Source organism: Procambarus clarkii, chromosome 37 (genome assembly GCF_040958095.1).
Source record: "Procambarus clarkii isolate CNS0578487 chromosome 37, FALCON_Pclarkii_2.0, whole genome shotgun sequence".
NCBI lineage: Eukaryota > Metazoa > Arthropoda > Malacostraca > Decapoda > Cambaridae > Procambarus > Procambarus clarkii.
In genome coordinates, this window is record NC_091186.1 from 16,681,496 (window position 1) to 16,703,972 (window position 22,477).

Genomic DNA, 22,477 nt, shown 5'->3' on the forward strand with positions numbered 1-22,477 from the left:
ATCCTACAAATGATAAAAGTAAGATAACAGCTATAAAAAGTTAGATATAAAAGTACAATAATATCTAATACAAGTAAAATAATAGCCATAAAAGTAAAAAAATATATATAAAAGTAAAATAACAACTATAAAGGTAAAAAAGTTATACTAGTAACAGTAAAATAATAGCAATTAAAGTAAAATAATAGCAATAAAAATACAATAAAGCTATTAAAAGTGAAATGTCTACATTACACACAGAAATCACACAATAGCGAGATGCATCAAATGAACAAATCCACACAAGGGGCTGTGATGAGGGTTCGAACCTACGTCACGGTCCTTGTGGATTTGTTCACGTCCACATTATTTGTTTACAAGGGCGTGGTGCTACATGGGTGCTGTATTGTGTGAGATGGGAAGACGGGAAGGAGACAGACCTGGAACGGTGGAAAAGGACTATTAGGCTGTGAGACAGAAGGAAGGGGATGCAGGGGAACAAAAAAAGGGCAAAAAGAGGCCTAGAGACAGAGGCCTAGAGAGGAAGACAGAGGCTGAGAGCCACAGAGGAGCTTAGAGACGGATAACTGTGGAGAGCTAAAGCGATGATACGCGGGTCGATTGATGATTGATGAAGATTAAGCCACCCAAGAGGTGACACGGGCATGAATAACCCGTAAATATGCGGGTAGAGGTGTCAAGGTAGATGAATAGGTAGGTAAAGGGCCGGGGTGGAGAATGGGTGGTAGAGGTTGAGTGATCGTGGATAGTTAGAAGACATGTTGATCAGAGGTCAGTGTTTTCCCCTAACCTTATGCTAATCACGTGTGTCTCCATACGCTATTCACTCGAATTATCTCGTTCACGTGAACTTTTGAACAAGTTCATCCAAGTGAACTTTTGGACAAATTCATCAACGTGAACTTTTGCACAAGTACAGTGTGTTAGATCCATTTCAGACATTGGTAATTCAGCAGTTAAACTTTTAATGTTGGGTGTTTTAGATTCAGCTACTCGGAACGGGCTATGGTGAGCCCGTGGTACTCACCTGTCACGGAGAGGTGCGAACATGTAATATATTTCATATCTAAACTCTCCAACTCACCTCACAGCACCGCTCCTGTGCCAGGTAAGTTACGGGCTCACCATAGCCCGTGCTACTTGTTCCAAGTAGTGAGTTACTTGCTCACAGTCTCCGTGGTGTAGTGGTAAGACACTCGCCTGGCGTTCCGCGAGCGCTATGTCATGGGTTCGTATCCTGGCCGGGGAGGAATTACTGGGCGCAATTCCTTAACTGTAGCCTCTGTTTAACGCAACAGTAAAATGTGTACTTGGATGAAAAAACGATTCTTCGCGGCGAGGATCGTATTCCAGGGACCATAGGATTAAGGACCTGCCCGAAACGCTACGCGTACTAGTGGCTGTACAAGAATGTAACAACTCTTGTATATATCTCAAAAGAAAAAAAAGTAGCTGAATCTATAACAACAACTCTCCAACTGAAGTGTTTCTATATTCGACAGGTTATTATTCATTTCGTGTACCTCATTTTTTATCCCTTGACTGTGTGGTTCCTAATAGTTTCTAGATCTGCTATTTTTTTCTTGTTCATTTCAATGATCCTAATGTTGTCTCCTTTATTCTCGCATTTATGACATATTTTCACATTTGTTTCTTAGTTTATTTATCCTAATCTCCCCATCCTGGCACTGTCTACTTCCCTTTCAAGTCTTCCTACTTCATTTTCCAGTCTTTTTAATTTGTATTCCTATTACTTTTTTTTCCTTTGTATTGATGGTCTGAAGTCTATGTTTCTTTTTCCCCATCTCGTCCTCCCTTTCCCTGCCCAATATGTTTTGCTGTCCCACGAAGCTTTTTCCACCCATTCTTTAATTTTCTCCTCACATTCCCTCGCTGCACAACTTCTGCAATCCTATTATCTTTCTCCATGACTAATTTATCTATGTTACTACGTGATCTGGTTACACTACCTGTTTCTGCCATCAGACCACCGCTCAAAGTCACTTGGTGCTCGAATTACCTTAAATCGTCTCCAGGCACAAACGGTGAGTAATCTTCAGCAGTTTTCCTCTTATCGAGGTATTTTGCTGTTCTCTTTGACTCTACTTGCTTCTCTTTATTCACTGTCAGCTCCAGTACCAGTTTTTTCCTGTATGTGTAGCAGCAGCAGCTCCTACTTGACCAACAGAGAGGGTAATGTGTGTGGCTATAAGCAGGATACACGAATATTGTCCCACGTTAGCTGTCTGCCATTCCTCTGTAGGCATAATGTGACGTCATCTGGCCGACCAACAAAGGCAGTAGAATTAAAGGGCAATGGAATACGAGGCTCTCTCTCTGCTGGACACTGGGCAGAGGTAAAGCTCCTCCTAATGATGTCACTGACTTCGTCATGGTTCACATTCGTCTGCAGTTACAGTGCTGCAAATACACTGGCACACAGTTTGGATTGGGGGCAGAAAGTAGGGCAACCGCAATGTAGAGCTGCTGCAGTTCAAGACGTGTAACTGTCGCCGACATAGTGACTGTCAAAAGGAAATCCCCCGCATAGGGAGCATGGGATAGCTTTCATGTGAGCGCGATCGTTGGATATTGTTCCAGCAAAGCTGTAGCTTCTTTGTCCATGAAGAGGCTGTCCTAGTTGGAGTGAGTGTTGGCTTTTGGTTGGGCTGGTCTGAGTGCTTTGACTGCCAAGATATCACATTTTGTGATGCAATTTGCACCTTGCACAATTTGTAGGGGTCAATAAGGTCACCTAAACTGTCTGGTAGCATTTCCTTGACCAAGTCATCTGATCCCAAGAAGGAAGGAACGAAGACTTGAACAGCAATTTGAGTGGCAGTGCAGACACCAAGGCCACCGAGTCTGACTGGAAGAGTGGCTTGTTGCTGGAAGAGAAGCCTTCCAGCAACTGGCATAACAGGTACGCCTTAACCCGCTCCATATTTTAAGGGTCTGAGCAGGTGGTGGAGCGGGTTAAGGCGTACCTGTTATGCCAGTTGCTGGAAGGCTTCTGTGCTGGCGAGGGTTCGAGTCTCCTGGTGGGAAAGTGTTCTAAAGTTGTATACTTCACTCTCGTGTTTAGGAGAGTTGTGCCTTAAGCATAGACACAGTGTTCTTCCCATATTAACAGGGACTTGATGAAATAAACGTATAAATGACCCCTCACTTGCTCTAGTGCTCTTGGGAGGTGGTGATCTTTGGGGTATATAAATACTCCGAAATTACCATCTCTTTTAAGGGTCTGAGCAGGTGGTGGAGCGGGTTAAGGCGTACCTGTTATGCCAGTTGCTGGAAGGCTTCTGTGCTGGCGAGGGTTCGAGTCTCCTGGTGGGAAAGTGTTCTAAAGTTGTATATATATATATATATATATATATATATATATATATATATATATATATATATATATATATATATATATATATATATATATATATATATATATGACGGTGACGCATCACTGCTAATGATTCAACTGGTCAATGATGTGACCACCGCAGCCAGTGACCACCACAGCCAGTGACCACCACAGCCAGTGACCACCACAGCCAGTGACCACCACAGCCAGTGACCACCACAGCCAGTGACCACCACAGCCAGTGACCACCGCAGCCAGTGACCACCACAGCCAGTGACCACCACAGCCAGTGACCACCACAGCCAGTGACCACCACAGCCAGTGACCACCACAGCCAGTGACCACCACAGCCAGTGGTCACCACAGCCAGTGACCACCACAGCCAGTGACCACCGCAGCCAGTGACCACCACAGCCAGTGACCACCACAGCCAGTGGCCACCGCAGTCAGTGACCACCGCAGCACTGCCAATAACCGCAGGTCACGCCCCTGGGGACTCGAGTTGACGGGACTTCAGCCGTCGAGTCAAGAACCCCTCCAAGGGCATTGGCGGCGCTTTCTCACTCCTCATTCCCGCCCCTCACTCACCCTCACCAGTGCCATAAACAAACAGAATAAGAACAAAAAAGCCTTACGACCTATACACTAGCCCCCTCCCCCCCCCCCCCCATGCCATCATCCTCACACCACACAAGTGAACATCGAGAGAGCGTGAAAGGGAACAACACAAACGTGATCCTTTTCGTAGCTGGTCCTGCCCTTTTTTTCTGTATGTGTGTGTGTGTAAGGAGCTAATTAATGTTCCGCTTAGACTCCTAACCACAAGCCCACATTTCCCGCCGCACCTCGCTCGCTCTCACGGACACATAGTGCAAAATAGGACAGGATATTATGAAGCGTCTCTCTGCCTTTCTGCGGGTTCACCGAGGCTGCGAACTTTGACGCGTCAAATATTCTCTCTCTCTCACTGTTCGCCGCCTTCGGACCCGTGCGCGGGAACAATGGCGGCATGACTCCCAGAAACAAAAGAGCACCGAGATGCGGCCAAGAGCGGGTAAACTGGGCATTGTAGGGCGGCAAATGAGATCTGTTGATAATTACCGTGAAAAATTATTTCGTCAGATCATTCTGGAGCGGGTGCATTGAGGCGTGACTCGAGTATTTACTTCTTTTGCTTCCTTTTTTATACTGTTTGGGAAGGGGGGATAGGGGGGGGGAGGGGGTAGGGGAAAGTTTTATGTTGATGAATTCTAAAGAGGTTCGCGGTTGGCTGCGTTTTCTTGCACCTAATCACCCATTTGACGGAGCGGAGGTATTTAATTTTATGCAACGGGGTCTTGTTTACTCTTCAGTATGACGAGCGACGCACGCAGGCGGGACCAGAGAGCCAGAGCTCAACCCCCCCTCCCCCCGCAAGCACAACTAGCTGAGTACACAAAGACGCCTCACAATACCTGCGTTATTCACTCCTGTTGGCGTAACGCACGCGGGTGTGATGCACGTAACTGAGAGTAACTCCTGGTAAGTGGTCTCTGGCCAATATAAACATCGGATATTACCTCCAAAACGACACAGCCACACTTGGGGTTATTTTATGTAATGGTGCCCTTATTGCTAGCTAACAGTACTCACTTGTATATTTTCAAGAAATTAGCCATTTTGAAGGAACTAGCAATTTAAACAAAATGTTATTTTTCAAGATACTATAGATCTTTTCATGAAACTATAGCCCTTTTTTCAGAAGACTATATAGTCCACTCCAAGAAATTATAGACCTTTTCAATATACTACAGGCCTTTTTTTAACTAGCCCTTTTCAAGACTCTAAGAGCCCTTTCAAAAGACTTAAAGCCCCTATCAAGACACTATAGATACTTTCAAGAAACTATAGATACTTTCAAGACACTATAGATACTTTCAAGACACGATAAACCCTTTCAAGATAGCCTTCTGCCCTAAGTGAAAACCCTAAGTCAAATAAGGAGACGGAACCAATAAAATAAAACCACGATTTCACCAAATAAAGAGACCAATAAAAGCAGACGCAACCCGTGAAAATAACCACTCTTAAGTCACCAGAGATAATACCAACATGCACAACAGAATCGAAGCGCACACAAGATTAGAACCCGCCACAATGACGGGCACACAGCAAGATTAGAACCCGCCACAATGACGGGCACACACAAGATTAGAACCCGCCACAATGACGGGCACACACAAGATTAGAACCCGCCACAATGACGGGCACACACAAGATTAGAACCCGCCACAATGACGGGCACACACAAGATTAGAACCCGCCACAATGACGGGCACACACAAGATTAGAACCCGCCACAATGACGGGCACACACAAGATTAGAACCCGCCACAATGACGGGCACACACAAGATTAGAACCCGCCACAATGACGGGCACACACAAGATTAGAACCCGCCACAATGACGGGCACACAGCAAGATTAGAACCCACTTCAATGACGGTCACACAGCAAGATTAGAACCCGCCACAATGACGGGCACACAGCAAGATTAGAACCCACTTCAATGACGGGCACACAGCAAGATTAGAACCCGCCACAATGACGGGCACACAGCAAGATTAGAACCCGCCACAATGACGGGCACACAGCAAGATTAGAACCCACTTCAATGACGGTCACACAGCAAGATTAGAACCCGCCACAATGACGGGCACACAGCAAGATTAGAACCCACTTCAATGACGGGCACACAGCAAGATTAGAACCCGCCACAATGACGGTCACACAGCAAGATTAGAACCCGCCACAATGACGGTCACACAGCAAGATTAGAACCCGCCACAATGACGGGCACACAGCAAGATTAGAACCCGCCACAATGACGGTCACACAGCAAGATCAGAACCCGCCACAATGACGGGCACACAGCAAGATTAGAACCCGCCACAATGACGGTCACACAGCAAGATCAGAACCCGCCACAATGACGGTCACACAGCAAGATTAGAACCCGCCACAATGACGGTCACACAGCAAGATCAGAACCCGCCACAATGACGGTCACACAGCAAGATCAGAACCCGCCACAATGACGGTCACACAGCAAGATTAGAACCCGCCACAATGACGGGCACACAGCAAGATTAGAACCCACCACAATGACGGGCACACAGCAAGATTAGAACCCACTTCAATGACGGTCACACAGCAAGATTAGAACCCACTTCAATGACGGGTACTTACCGTCGTTGTCGTGCCCTGAAACATAAAAGAAAATATATTAGCTAATACTGATAAAAAACATACATATACACATACACATATTTAATCAGGAAGAAATATAAATGTCCAGCTAATTTAATATCACTGGTCATTAACACTAACAATATTGATTTCCTAAAATTAATAAAACATTGGAATTATATTTGTATACAATAGTTTACTGACGTAGACACTAGGCAAAATAAACAACTGCAGCTTATCCTACTTAACCATATATCTGTTATTATTATTAATTATTATTGTAATTTTTATTATTTCCATGAATGACCTGAGCCAGAGTTGTGTTTGCAGGATCGAGCACCTGCTCTGAAGCCCCGCCTGTTGACCATCATTAATTCAGCGTAGTGACTAATTTTCCTTATTTTTCTGATCATATTGACATTTAAAGTTGTGTATCGAATTGGTTTCGACAACTTTCTAATTCAGAACGTTCCACTTATTTACGACTAGACTGAAAAAGTTCTTTCAGACGTCCCTGTGATTCACCTGTGGTTTCCAGTTTCTATTTATGTCTTCTTAGTCTATTGTTCCTAAATTTGAATATTGCTTTTATATCTACTTTGTAAATAACCCCCTTTAGTATCTTGTACGTCATTGTCATGTCTTCTCTACTCGTTCTTTCCTCCAGTAAGTTCCCCTCAGTCTTTCTTCAGTCCTCTTAGATCAGGAACGAACCTTGTTGCAAATTTTTGAACCTTTTCAGGTTTTGGTTTGTGTTTCTTTAGGTAAAACAAAACTTAAAGAACATACCTTATTGGGTATGCTCCTTGCCAGAGCAGCATACTCCATAGTAGGTCTCACAAAGGACGTATGCTGCGGTCGGAAGGGATTTTTAGTCAAGTTGCTGAAGGATAATTGGACGTTTTGCCAATATGGCATATGCTGCCCTCGTTATTCTGCTGATGTGCGCCTCTGGTGTTAGATCTCCAAAACATCTTTTTTCGAAAGTTGGAAGTTACCTTCTCTTCATCCTGTACTGTGTGTGTGTGTGTGTGTGTGTGTGTGTGTGTGTGTGTGTGTGTGTGTGTGCGTGTGTGTGTGTGTGTGTGTGTGTGTGTGTGTGTGTGTGTGTGTGTGTGTATGTGTAATTACCTAAGTGTAGTTACAGGATGAGAGCTACGCTCGTGGTGTCCCGTCTTCCCAGCACTCTTTGTCATATAACGCTTTGTGTGTGTGTACTCACCTAGTTGTACTCACCTAGTTGTGTTTGCGGGGGTTGAGCTCTGGCTCTTTGGTCCCGCCTCTCAACCGTCAATCAACAGGTGTACAGATTCCTGAGCCTATCGGGCTCTGTCATATCTACACTTGAAACTGTGTATGGAGTGAGCCTCCACCACATCACCCCCTAATGCATTCCATTTGTCAACCACTCTGACACTAAAAAAGTTCTTTCTAACATCTCTGTGGCTCATTTGGGCACTCAGTTTCCACCTGTGTCCCCTTGTGCGTGTTCCCCTTGTGTTAAATAGACTGTCTTTGTCTACCCTATCAATCCCCTTCAGAATCTTGAATGTGGTGATCATGTCCCCCCTAACTCTTCTGTCTTCCAGCGAAGTGAGGTTTAATTCCCGTAGTCTCTCCTCGTAGCTCATACCTCTCAGCTCGGGTACTAGTCTGGTGGCAAACCTTTGAACCTTTTCCAGTTTAGTCTTATCCTTGACTAGATATGGACTCCATGCTGGAGCTGCATACTCCAGGATAGGCCTGACATATGTGGTATACAAAGTTCTGAATGATTCTTTACACAAGTTTCTGAATGCCGTTCGTATGTTGGCCAGCCTGGCATATGCCGCTGATGTTATCCGCTTGATATGTGCTGCAGGAGACAGGTCTGGCGTGATATCAACCCCCAAGTCTTTTTCCTTCTCTGACTCCTGAAGAATTTCCTCTCCCAGATGATACCTTGTATCTGGCCTCCTGCTCCCTACACCTATCTTCATTACATTACATTTGGTTGGGTTAAACTCTAACAACCATTTGTTCGACCATTCCTTCAGCTTGTCTAGGTCTTCTTGAAGTCTCAAACAGTCCTCTTCTGTTTTAATCCTTCTCATAATTTTAGCATCGTCCGCAAACATTGAGAGAAATGAATCGATGTGTGTGTGTGTGTGTGTGTGTGTGTGTGTGTGTGTGTGTGTGTGTGTGTGTGTGTGTGTGTGTGTGTATACTCACCTAGTTGTGCTTGCGGGGGTTGAGCTCTAGCTCTTTGGTCCCGCCTCTCAACCGTCAATCAACTGGTGTACAGATTCCTGAGCCTACTGGGCTCTACCATATCTACATTTGAAACTGTGTATGGAGTCAGCCTCCACCACATCACTGCCTAGTGCATTCCATTTGTTGACTACTCTGACACTGAAAAAGTTCTTTCTAACATCCCTGTGGCTCATTTGGGTAATCAGTTTCCACCTGTGTCCCTTTGTTTGCGTACCACCAGTGTTAAACAGTTTATCCTTAACTATCCTGTCAATTCCCCTGAGAATTTTGTAGGTAGTGATCATGTCTCCCCCTTACTCTTCTATCTTTCAATGTCGTGAGGTGCATTTCACGCAGCCTGTCCTCATAACTCATGCCTCTGTTCTGGGACTAGTCTAGTAGCATACCTCTGAACTTTTTCAAGCTTCGTCTTGTGCTTGACAAGATACGGGTTCCATGCTGGGGCCGCATACTCCAGGATTAGTCTTACATATGAAGGTTCTGAATGATTCCTTGTATAGGTTCTTGAAGGTAGTTCTGATGTTAGCCAGCCTCGCATACGCCGCCGATGTTATTCTTTTGATGTGGGCTTCAGGAGACAGGTTTGGTGTGATATCAACTCCTAGATCTTTCTCTCTCTGTCCGTTTCATGAAGGACTTCATCTCCCATTCTGTATCCTGTGTCTGGCCTCCAGTTTCCACTCCATAATTTCATTACCTTACATTTACTCGGGTTGAACTTTAGTAGCCATTTGTTGGACCATTCATTCAGTCTGTCTAGGTCATCTTGTAGCCTCATTCTATCTTCCTCCGTCTTAATCCTCCTCTAATTTTTTTGCATCATCAGCAAACAATGAGAGGAATGATTCTATACCCTCTGGGAGATCATTTACATATATAAGAAACAGTACGGGTCCAAGGACTGACCCCTGCGGGACTCCACTGGTGACTCCACTGGTGACGCCTCTGCGTCTCAGCGTGGACTCCACTGGTGTATGTGTGTGTGTGTGTGTGTGTGTATGTGTGTGTGTGTGTGTGTGTGTGTGTGTGTGTGTGTGTGTGTGTGTGTGTGTGTGTGTGTGTACTCACCTAGTACTCACCTAGTTGTGTTTGCGGGGGTTGAGCTCTGGCTCTTTGGTCCCGCCTCTCAACCGTCAATCAACAGGTGTACAGATTCATGAGCCTATCGGGCTCTGTCATATCTACACTTGAAACTGTGTATGGAGTCAGCCTCCACCAAATCACTTCCTAATGCATTCCATTTGTCAACCACTCTGACACTAAAAAAGTTCTTTCTAATATCTCTGTGGCTCATTTGGGCACTCAGTTTCCACCTGTGTCCCCTTGTGTGTGTGTGTGTGTGTGTGTGTGTGTGTGTGTGTGTGTGTGTGTGTGTGTGTGTGTGTGTGTTTAAAATTTTACTTTGTAGATGCTGGAGGGAAAATTCTTGATGCCATCCATTTGGATTCTATGTGTTGCGCTGGTCCGCTGATTCAAGGAGAGAATGCGCTCCTTGGTTCCATTCTTAGCTGAGAGGAAATTAACTTCCTCTTCTCCCTAAGAAGTCCAACCACTTGGGCTGGCCGGTAGAGGGACGGTCTCGCTTCATGCTGATCGGCGTTCAATCCCCGACCGTCCACAAGTGGTTGGGCACCATTCCTTCCCCCCTGTCCCATCCCAAATCCTTACCTGACCCCTTCCCAGTGCTACATAGTCACAGAGGCTTGTCGCTTTCCCCCCCTGGTAGTTCCCTTCCCTTCCCCCTCACCTTTATATATGTTCTCCCTAAGAAAATCTAGAGTTCCAAGCACTCGCGATGTATCATTGACACAAGTTCCACTTGATGCAATACTCAACTGCGTCGTCAATCGTATAGTCTTTCTCTTGTACAGTTGAAACGTTGCAATAGGGGAGGCAGTCTTATGACCACCAGCTGTGTCTGGTTAGACAAGGCACCGACCTACACGGCCCGTCTAAATATATTTCTAATCACTTCTGTGACTCTCGGAACAAGATTATCGGTCTTTGTCCGTGAGGGCCAATCCTGCCCTTTCTTGGAAGAAAATCCTGCTCTCTCCTGATTGCATCCGGCCCCTCTAACTTTAATAGTTTGACCAAAGAATCTATCTCTGATGTCGGGGTAAAAACAAAAGGGAAAGGTGGCCGCCTACACCTGGATGTCACTTCGTCTTCCAGGTGACAGCAAGTCACATGACTGTCAAGTCTTGATCAGACAGAGAGACATCTTATCTTGAGGTTATCTTGAGATGATTTCGGGGCTTTTTAGTGTCCCCGCGGCCCGGTCCTCGACCAGGCCTCCACCCCCAGGAAGCAGCCCGTGACAGCTGACTAACACCCAGGTACCTATTTACTGCTAGGTAACAGGGGCATAGGGTGAAAGAAACTCTGCCCATTGTTTCTCGCCGGCGCCTGGGATCGAACCCAGGACCACAGGATCACAAGTCCAGCGTGCTGTCCGCTCGGCCGATCGACTCCGTGCTCGACATGTCGGCTGGTGTAAACTTTCACGGTAACGACAATCAGTGAAAGAGGATTGTTTCAGTACATTAGTGCGGATGAAGCAGCAAAAGACAGCTAGAATACCCAAGCTACAAAAGTGGTCAGTCAAATGGCTTTTCGATTTTAATCTCAACATGTGCAAGATTTTAAGACTGGATAAGAGAGAGAGAGAGTGCAGTACAATGGAGCATTATAGATTAAGAGGCAGCTAGAGAACACAGATCTGGGAAAGGTTTTGAAGCTTCTCACCAAAATAAGTACATATCAACAGCAGAATACAAGAATATCTTTCAGGAACCTAAATAAGGATTCATTCAGAATGCTGCCCAACCACTTGGCCTGGACGGTAGAGCGACGGTCTCGCTTCACGCAGGTCGTTTGTGATAACTAATGATTATTGTAAATGCATTTAATAGGTACGATGCAATTATTTTATGAGTATTGTATAGATTTATAAGTCACTTGATGGAATTGTAACAGAATATAGAACTAGCCTAAACTTTCAAGCATTTTGGGATGTGTTTTATCTCAATTAACTTGTACATGGAATAGACTGGACAATGACATGATACAAGAACATGCTACCCAAAAATTCCAGAGCAGGTGTGGGAAAAAATAGACTCAAACTAAACTAAATACTCAATGGAGAAGAAACAGGCGCAAGAGTTATGTCTCCATCCCCGTCAGCACTATAAGGTAAGCACACACACACACACACACACACACACACACACACACACACACACACACACATCTCCGTCCCGCAAAATAAAAATCAACGTTTAAATCCTAATCTAAACTTCCTATGCCCCTCTCAGCATCCTAGACAATATCCTCCAAGCATCCTAGACAGAAAATCCAACACTGCCAACACCAACTCTCCTTCTAAAGTTGCCTCAGCGATTAAAACAAAAAAACAGCGAAAATATATTTCTATAACAATAAAACCTAATACAACTATAGATTACTGGTGTTAAATATAGTATTGATCCCTAAGAGAGAGAGAGAGACATCTATCTATATATGCTGTACACGTGTAAGCAAGAGGGCATCAGGAGGGAGCAGACGAGACACAGCTGCTGAACGCATTCAGGTCGAGGCGACGTGACATGGGTATTGACGCTTTGTTTTGGTGATCTGCAAACACCACTAATGACCACTCCAAGAGACAGCCGCCAGCCTCCAGCCGGGTTTGGCCATCTCGTGTTTGCCCGCCGATGTTGCTGTGTTTGTTGATAATTGTTTACTTTTTATCATTCGTACGAGGGAGAGAGAGAGTCTTCAGACATGTGATGTACTCGTTTGTAAACATTGCAAGGCATGCATGTTTGCTGGGGGTTTAACGCGCGTCTCAGTACACCAGTCGCGGTAGATGTCATTAGGGCTGAAATACATCTTGAAAGCAGGCTTTGAGTTCCAGTGTGTGTGTGTGTGTGTGTGTGTGTGTGTGTGTGTGTGTGTGTGTGTGTGTGTGTGTGTGTGTGTGTGTGTGTGTACTCACCTAATTGTACTCACCTAATTGTGCTTGCGGGGGTTGAGCTCTGGCTCTTTGGTCCCGCCTCTCAACCGTCAATCAACTGGTGTACAGATTCCTGAGCCTATTGGGCTCTATCATATCTACATTTGAAACTGTGAATGGAGTCAGCCTCCACCACATCACTTCCTAATGCATTCCATTTGCTAACTACTCTGACACTGAAAAAGTTCTTTCTAACGTCTCTGTGGCTCATTTGGGTACTCAGCTTCCACCTGTGTCCCCTTGTTCGCGTCCCACCAGTGTTGAAAAGTTCGTCCTTGTTTACCCGGTCGATTCCCCTGAGGATTTTGTAGGTTGTGATCATGTCCCCCCTTACTCTTCTGTCTTCCAGTGTCGTGAGGTGCATTTCCCGCAGCCTTTCCTCATAACTCATGCCTCTTAGTTCTGGGACTAGTCTAGTAGCATACCTTTGGACTTTTTCCAGCTTCGTCTTGTGCTTGACAAGGTACGGGCTCCATGCTGGGGCCGCATACTCCAGGATTGGTCTTACATATGTGGTGTACAAGATTCTGAATGATTCCTTACACAGGTTCCTGAACGCCGTTCTGATGTTAGCCAGCCTCGCATATGCCGCAGACGTTATTCTCTTTATGTGGGCTTCAGGAGACAGGTTTGGTGTGATATCAACTCCTAGATCTTTCTCTCTGTCTGTTTCATTAAGTACTTCATCTCCTATTCTGTATCCTGTGCCTGGCCTCCTGTTTCCACTGCCTAGTTTCATTACTTTGCATTTACTCGGGTTGAACTTCAACAGCCAGTTGTTGGACCATTCACTCAGTCTATCCAGGTCATCTTGTAGCCTCCTACTATCATCCTCTGTTTCAATCCACCTCATAATTTTTGCATCGTCGGCAAACATTGAGAGGAACGAATCTATACCCTCTGGGAGATCATTTACATATACCAGAAACAGTATAGGTCCGAGGACTGACCCCTGCGGGACTCCACTTGTGACGTCTCGCCAATCTGAGACTTCACCCCTCACACAGACTCGTTGTCTCCTGTTGCTTAGGTATTCCTCTATCCACCGGAGTACCTTCCCTCTCACTCCAGCCTGCATCTCCAACTTTCGCACTAGCCTCTTGTGTGGCACTGTATCAAAGGCTTTCTGACAATCCAAAAATATGCAGTCTGCCCACCCTTCTCTTTCTTGCCTTATTTTTGTTGCCTGGTCGTAGAATTCAAGTAACCCTGTGAGGCAGGACCTGCCATCCCTGAACCCATGTTGATGCTGTGTTACAAAGTTCCTTCGCTCCAGATGCTCCACTAGTTTTTTTCGCACAATCTTCTCCATCAGCTTGCATGGTATGCAGGTTAGGGACACTGGCCTGTAGTTCAGTGCCTCCTGTCTATCCCCTTTCTTGTATATCGGGACTACGTTAGCTGCTTTCCAAATATCTGGCAGTTCCCCTGTTGCCAGTGATTTGTTATACACTATGGAGAGTGGTAGGCTCAGTTCTCTTGCTCCTTCCTTTAGAACCCAAGGGGAGATTCCATCTGGGCCTATAGCCTTCGTCACGTCCAACTCTAGTAAACACTTCCTTACTTCCCCACTGGTAATCTCAAACTCTTCCAGTGGTTCCTGGTTAGCTATTCCCTCACTTACCTCTGGAATTTCTCCTTGTTCTAAGGTGAAGACCTCCTGGAATTTCTTATTCAATTCCTCACACACTTCCTTGTCATTTGTAGTGAATCCTTCCGCCCCTATCCTTAATCTCATAACCTGTTCCTTTACTGTTGTTTTTCTCCTAATGTGGCTATGCAACAATTTAGGCTGAGTCTTTGCCTTGCTTGCGATGTCATTTTCGTATTGTCTTTCTGCCTCTCTTCTCATCCTGACATATTCATTCCTGGCATTCTGGTATCTTTCTCTGCTCTCCAGTGTCCTGTTATTCCTATAGTTTCTCCATGCCCTTTTACTTTGCTGCTTAGCTAGCCTACATCTTTGATTAAACCATGGGTTTCTCATCTTCATTTCTCTGTTTTCCTTTTGGACTGGGACAAACTTGTTTGCTGCGTCCTTGCACTTCTGCGTGATGTAATCCATCATATCTTGGGCCGTCTTACCCCTGAGCTCTGTTTCCCATGCTATATCTGTTAGGAATTTTCTTATCCCCTCATAGTTTCCCTTTCGGTATGCTAACCTTTTGGTTTCGGTATCCCTCCTCGAGTTCAATAACCCTTCTTCAATCAAGTACTCAAACACCAGTACACTGTGGTCGCTCATTCCTACTGGGTCCTCAAAACCGATTTCTCTTATGTCGGAGTCGTTCAGAGTGAAGACTAGGTCGAGTCTCGCTGGTTCGTCATGTGTGTGTGTGTGTGTGTGTGTGTGTTTTACTGTGTACTCACCTGGCTATACTCACCAAGTTGTGCTTGCGGGGGTTGAGCTCTGGCTCTTTGGTCCCGCCTCTCATCTGTCAATCAACTGGTGTACAGGTTCCTGAGCCTACTGAACTCTATCATATCTACATTGTAAACTGTCTATGGAGTCAGCCTCCACCACATCACTGCCTAATGCATTCCATTTGTCAACTACTCTGACACTGAAACAAATCTTTCTAATGTGTGTGTGTGTATTACCCTAGTTTTCACCTAGTTGTGCTTGCGGGGGTTGAGCTCTGCTCTTTCGGCCCGCCTCTCAACTGTCATTCAACCGATACTAACTACTACCTTCCCCCCCCCCACACACACACACTCACACAGGAAGCAGCTCGTAACAGCTGTCTAACTCCCAGGTACCTATTTACTGCTAGGTAACAAGGCGGCACCAGGGTGAAAGAAAATTTGCCTATTTGTCTCTGCCGGCGCCGGGAATCGAACCCGGGTCACAGGATTACGAATCCTGCACGCTGTCCACTCACCTACCAGACCCCCACAGATGTGTGTGTGTGAGTCACCAGGAAAAATTTGATTTCGAGAACTGTCTGCGTGAATTGTATGGATATAATACATTGGTGTATTGTATGAATGCACTACATGGGTGTATTGTATATACATACCGGACCACCATATGTATACACCCATACATGTGTATGTGTACCATTCGAGTGTATTACCCTTTCCTTAATATTTCTTCAAACGTCGGTAGATGAAACACACGAAAGCCGCAAATATTAATTATTCGCAGTATATACGCACGAACATTTACGCCCCCTCCTTAGCATAGTAGACTGCGTGATGCACACACACACACACACACACTGGGGTGGCCCCGGGCAGGAGCCCCAGGAAGCGACCATAGAGGGAGCAAACACCAGGGGCCACAGCATCGCCTCCAGTGAGGGAGTATAATTATTGAGCAGCAAATGATACACCACAAACTCTTCAGTTCCCCCTCAATTGCTGCCAAAGCAGCAACTAACTACACAATCATCATATCAACAGGTATAATAAAAAAAAAGCGGACTCTCGACCTTTCATCCAGTGTGTGGCGTCCGCACTTCACATTCTAAGAACCAGGGGTCAGATTCACGAAAGCACTTACGAACGTGTACATCTTTTCTCAATCTTTGGCGGCTTTGTTTCTAATTATTAAACAGGTAATGAGCTCCGAAGCACCAGGAGGCTGTTTATAACAATAACAACAGTAGAATGGGAAGTTTTCATGCATGTAAACTGTTTAATAAATGTAACCAAAGCCGTCAAAGATTGAGGAAAGATGTACACGTTCGTAAGTGCTTGCGTAAGTGCGTTCGTGAATCTGGCCCCGGACTCTCAAAACCTCCTACACGGTACGGAAATAATAGAAATATGTTGACCAGACCACACACTAGAAAATGAAGGGACGACGACGTTTCGGTCCGTCCTGGACCATTCCCAAGTCAACTTGAGAATGGTCCAGGACGGACCGAAACGTCGTCGTCCCCTTCATTTTGTAGTGTGTGAATTGGTCAACATACTTCAGCCACGTTCCTCAGTCGATTAAGGCAGTGTCTGGGATGCTCCCGGACGCAGGTTCGAATCCTCGTCACGGCCCTTGTGGATTTGTTCAGCCACGTTATTGTGACTCGTCGCCTGCAATACTTAGAAAGCTCAGTTCACAGGAAGTCTTGAAGGAATTATAGAAATTATGGATAAGTTTACCACCGTTTCCTGAATGTAAGAGAGAGACCTCCTTAGTAGATGAATATTAATATGAAGCTAAAATGCCTTTGGCCGTCTATATTAACTGCTACAATCTGTCCCATCGCTCAAAAATATTTTCGCAATTTCCCATGAAGGGTGTAGAGTACCCACATACACCCAAGAATACCCACGTACACCCAAGAATACCCACGTACACCCAAGAATACCCACGTACACCCAAGAATACCCACGTACACCCAAGAATACCCACGTACACCCAAGAATACCCTCGTACACCCAAGAATACCCACGTACACCCAAGAATACCCACGTACACCCAAGAATACCCACGTACACCCAAGAATACCCTCGTACACCCAAGAATACCCACGTACACCCAAGAATACCCACGTACACCCAAGAATACCCACGTACACCCAAGAATACCCTCGTACACCCAAGAATACCCCCATACACCCAAAAATATCCTATAACAACCAAGAATACCATATAACAAATAAGAATACCCCAGGAACAACCAAGAAATACCTAAGATACAAGAAACAGCAGCACCAAATCTTCTTATGAACACCAGAAACTGAATGAGGCGTCAATCAAACAGTGATATATATGTGTATTTATATATATATATATATATATATATATATATATATATATATATATATATATATACATATATATATATATATATATATATATATATATATATATATATATATATATATATATATATATAATAAAAGTTTGGAGGCATATGTATAAACTAATATCCGATATGACCTTTATTAACCCGAAAAAAACTTTATGTCGCGGCTTGGAAGGTCAGGCTCGTGGAATATGACATTTGCGTGCAGCGGAAAACTTACGCGTGATTGGTGTTGAAATTTCATGATGATCTTGTGGTGTTATACACCTACGGTGGAGCGCTGAGGTGGTATAGTATAGGTTTAGGGATTATAGTGAATGTTATAGGAAGTGGTATGATGCAAGGTGTGTGTCTGTGTGAGCTTTGGGACAATGTAGTGATAGTGTCCTGTGCTTAGGAAGTATTATGATTTGACGGTGAGAGTTACTTAGGACAATATAGTGTAGTGAGGTGTATTGATCAGTTAGGGTGATACATGGTGTTATAGTGACCGCTTGATTGCCTGTTAAGTTCTTGTGGTGAATAATGGCGTCTGATTACAAATACTACGCCTACTACTCATAATAATAATAATAATAATAATAATAATAATAATAATAATAATAATAATAATAATAATAATAATAATAATAATAATAATTGTAACGTCTCATGATGTAGAGATACACAGTGGTGTTGACCAGACCACACACTAGAAAGTGAAGGGGACGACGACGTTTCGGTCCGTCCTGGACCATTCTCAAGTCGATTGTCGACTTGAGAGTGGTCCAGGACGGACCGAAACGTCGTCGTCCCTTCAACTTCTAGTGTGTGGTCTGGTCAACATACTTCAGCCACGTTATTGTGACTCATCGCCTGCATACACAGTGGTCATTACTTAGTGCCAATAATACAATTCTATGTATAAAGGGGTCGAGAAATGTCTCATTAATGTTGAACAAGGACAAATAAATATACCGGTTTGCCCATAACAAAAAATTAGAAGAGCCCGGTGAAAATAATGAGACGATGTATAGCTATACTGTGATTAATGGGGGGTAATGTGACGATGGAACAGTACACAGACGGAGGAGATATATGCCAGTAAGTTACAGATAGTGGCGTTACTCATGTAAAAAGTAATCATTACTTATTTTTTGTGATGGGATCAGCCTTATATAGGACTTGCGTCGCTATATCAGCCTTATGCAGGCGATGAGTCACACTAACGTGGCTGAAGTATGTTGACCAGACCACACACTAGAAGGTGAAGGGACGACGACGTTTCGGTCCGTCCTGGACCACTCTCAAGTCGACAATCGACTTGAGAATGGTCCAGGACGGACCGAAACGTCGTCGTCCCCTTCACCTTCTAGTGTGTGATCTGGTCAATATATCAGCCTTACTTTTGCGTGCACTGCTATCAGTCTATCAAAAGCCACCAACCTTGGTTGGGTGGTCATGTCTGCTGGAGGCTACGCCTCCTCGTTACATCTAAGAACTTACTCGACTAAGAAAAATTACCTAGGAGCATATCCTTCTGTTCATCAGTAATGTACCCGCAGGTCCCTGTGTCTTCTTTGAGAGAGTGAGAGAGTGAGAGAGAGAGAGAGAGAGAGAGAGAGAGAGAGAGAGAGAGAGAGAGAGAGAGAGAGAGAGAGAGAGAGAGAGAGAGAGAGAGAGAGAGAGACACACATCCCCAGGAAGCAGCCCGTAGCAGCTGTCTAACTCCCAGGTGCCTATTTACTGCTAGGTGAGCAGGGGCATCTGGATCAAAGAAACTATGCCCATTTGTTTCAGCCTCGTCCGGGAATCGAACCCGGGGTTAAGGACTACGAGCCATACGTCCGGGGGTCATATGTATATATATATATATATATATTTATATATATAAATATATATATATATATATATATATATATATATATATATATATATATATATATATATATATATATATTTATATATATAAATATATATATATATAAATATATATATATATATATATATATATATATATATATTTATATATATATATATATATATATATATATATTTATATATATATATATATATATATATATATATATATATATATATATATATATATATATATATATAGACGCATCTATATTCACTTAAAATTAACTTAGCGGAAGAAGTGAACGTCGGATATTATAATTTGCATAATTCAGAATCATTACATTCCAAATTTGTTGAGGATAATCTTCCCCCTTCGACTGCCAGTGTCTATTTTCCCTGTGATACAATGGATGGATCTGTCCATGATATTTTCGTCCAAATTATTCGTTAGATATCACAAATATTTTGTATATTAAAAGATGACCAAAAGAGGAAAGGGCGTGAGGGAGAGGGAGAGAGGAGAAGGAGAAAGTAGAAGAGGCAATAAGGACTGTAAGTCAAGAGAAGAGAGAGGGAGAGAAATTAGGTGAGAGACGTAGAGAGAGAGGAGAGGAAGAAAGTGAGATCGAGAGAGAAAGTAAGATCATTATAGAAAGTGTGGGATGAAGAAGAGGCAAGAGATGGAGCAGAAGCGAGGGGTAGTATGAGAAGGATAAAGAGATATAGAGCAAAATACAGAAATAGAGCAAGATATAGCAATAGAACAAGATGATATAGCAATAGAGTAAAATAGAGCAAGTCTTTCTGGATTGTCATTATAAACATCAACAGCTGTCTAAAACTATGAAAATACAAATCGAACGAGGCAATATTACATATACTTAAAACACAAAAAAACTAAAGGAGCAAAACTAAACCCGTCCATGCAAAGAGAGAGAGAGAGAGAGAGAGAGAGAGAGAGAGAGAGAGAGAGAGAGAGAGAGAGAGAGAGAGAGAGAGAGAGAGAGAGAGAGAGAGAGAGAGAGACAGACAGACAGACAGAGAGACATATATTTCTTTCCGCCCTAACATTCACCACCTCCCCCTCCCCCCCCTTATTTTTTTTTGTACCTAACCCAAAACCGGTTTTCTCCCTATATGTTTTTTTCCCTCGTATTCCCTCCTAGTGGTGGCGAATGCGGATCTTCTCCTCGCTGGCAAGGACCACACACACACGTAAATAAACACGTTTCAATTGTCTGTGAACAAGTGATCCGTTCTGGAGAACGCCGCGTACTCCCCATGGAAGAATGTCGATCAGAAAAATTGGACCAGTCTTATATTTTTTGTTGTCTCCTACCTCGTATTCAGATTTCTCTTTCGACCTCTGGAAAGTGGCGGAGAGGAGGAGGAGGAGGAGCTGCAGGGACTCAAGTGTTTTGGTTGTGTCTGACTTCAAGTGTTTTTTTTTTAAGGAGTGAGATTAGAACGTCAAGATTGTGTATCATGTGACCTTTAGTGACAATAAAAAAAACATCTGCATTGATCATCAATAAAAACATGTGCAGTGTCTATAAATATAAAACACCTGCAACCATAATTGGGAAGAGTATGTGATGACTGCAGTTTAACCAGGTACTCAAGGAGTTACTTGGTACTCCAGGGTACTGGAGAGTTGTTCGGCACACTAAGGGTATCTGGATACCCCAGAACACAAACAACATTTCTTGGTACCAAAGCCAACACCTCTTCTTGACACCCAAAGAAAACAGTGTCAGAGTAGTTAACAGGTGGAATGCATTAGGCAGTGATGTGGTGGAGGCTGACTCCATACACAGTCTACAATGTAGATATGATAGAGCCCAGTAAGCTCAGGAATCTGTACACCAGTTGATTGACAGTTGAGAGGCGGGACCAAAGTGCCAGAGTTCAACCCCCGCAAGCACAAATAGGTGAGTACAACTAGGTGAGTACACACACACACACACACACACACACACACACACACACACACACACACACACACACACATGCACAAACGAGTCGAAAAAACATAGGGTAATACTTGCATCCAGTGCAGGTGGCAAGCAAAGAGAAACGCGTTGAAAGCAGAAGTCGTAGAAGCCACCTCACTCCACACTGTCACGCCCATATAAAACACCTGAGCGCCAACAAGTGTAAAAGCACCATGTACAGTGGAAGGCGTGGCCCTAGAGCTGAGACCCGCTCCCCGGTTAGGCCCCTTTACTATATAAACACAAACCAGAGAACACTCAAAGAATTTCTCTCAAGGATGATATAAAAAAAAAAATTAAATCACCTTATATACGCCCTACACAAGAATGTTATCATTTAAAGTGATTGTTTTTCTGATTTAGTCCGATAAGTTGCAAGTTCTTGCAACATACCCGAGAAAAGAACACATGTTCTTAGAGTAACTTGGCGAGAATTTACACTTAGGAAAAGTCATGCAACTTAATTGGCTGAACGTATTCACAGTTTTAACAAAGTCAATAAAATGAGTCACTGGGGAATCTCTAATGAGATACTAACAGAGACAAGGACACAAGTCTTTATACCGGTGCTCAGTGAACTTAGCAAGGACACGGACAGAGGTCCTCAGTGTGCTCGGTGAACTTAGTAAGGACAAGGACACGGTCCTCAGTGTGCTCGGTGAACTTAGTAAGGACACGGACACGGTCCTCAGTGTGCTCGGTGAACTTAGTAAGGACACGGACACGGTCCTCAGTGTGCTCGGTGAACTTAGTAAGGACAAGGACACGGTCCTCAGTGTGCTCGGTGAACTTAGTAAGGACAAGGACACGGTCCTCAGTGTGCTCGGTGAACTTAGTAAGGACACGAACAGAGGTCCTCAGTGTGCTCGGTGAACTTAATAAGGACACGGACACGGTCCTCAGTGTGCTCGGTGAACTTAGTAAGGACACGAACAGAGGTCCTCAGTGTGCTCGGTGAACTTAATAAGGACACGGACAGAGGTCCTAGCCAGTGTTCGGTGAACTATTTTCCTAGCCCTTCCTCCCAAAAA

At 44.2% G+C, this 22,477-nt stretch overlaps 1 long non-coding RNA gene across 1 annotated transcript in view; it reads right to left on the reverse strand.

Moving 5' to 3' along the window:
* Positions 1-4,791: 4,791 nt before the first annotated feature.
* Positions 4,792-22,477, reverse strand: part of LOC123765699 (uncharacterized) — a 122,181-nt gene continuing 104,495 nt past the window's right edge. Inside the window, exons 3-4 of the long non-coding RNA XR_006773741.2 lie at positions 6,587-6,601; positions 4,792-4,890 (exon numbers count right to left, since the gene is read on the reverse strand). This is a non-coding gene — a long non-coding RNA (uncharacterized lncRNA). The remainder of the gene's footprint in view (positions 4,891-6,586; positions 6,602-22,477) is intronic.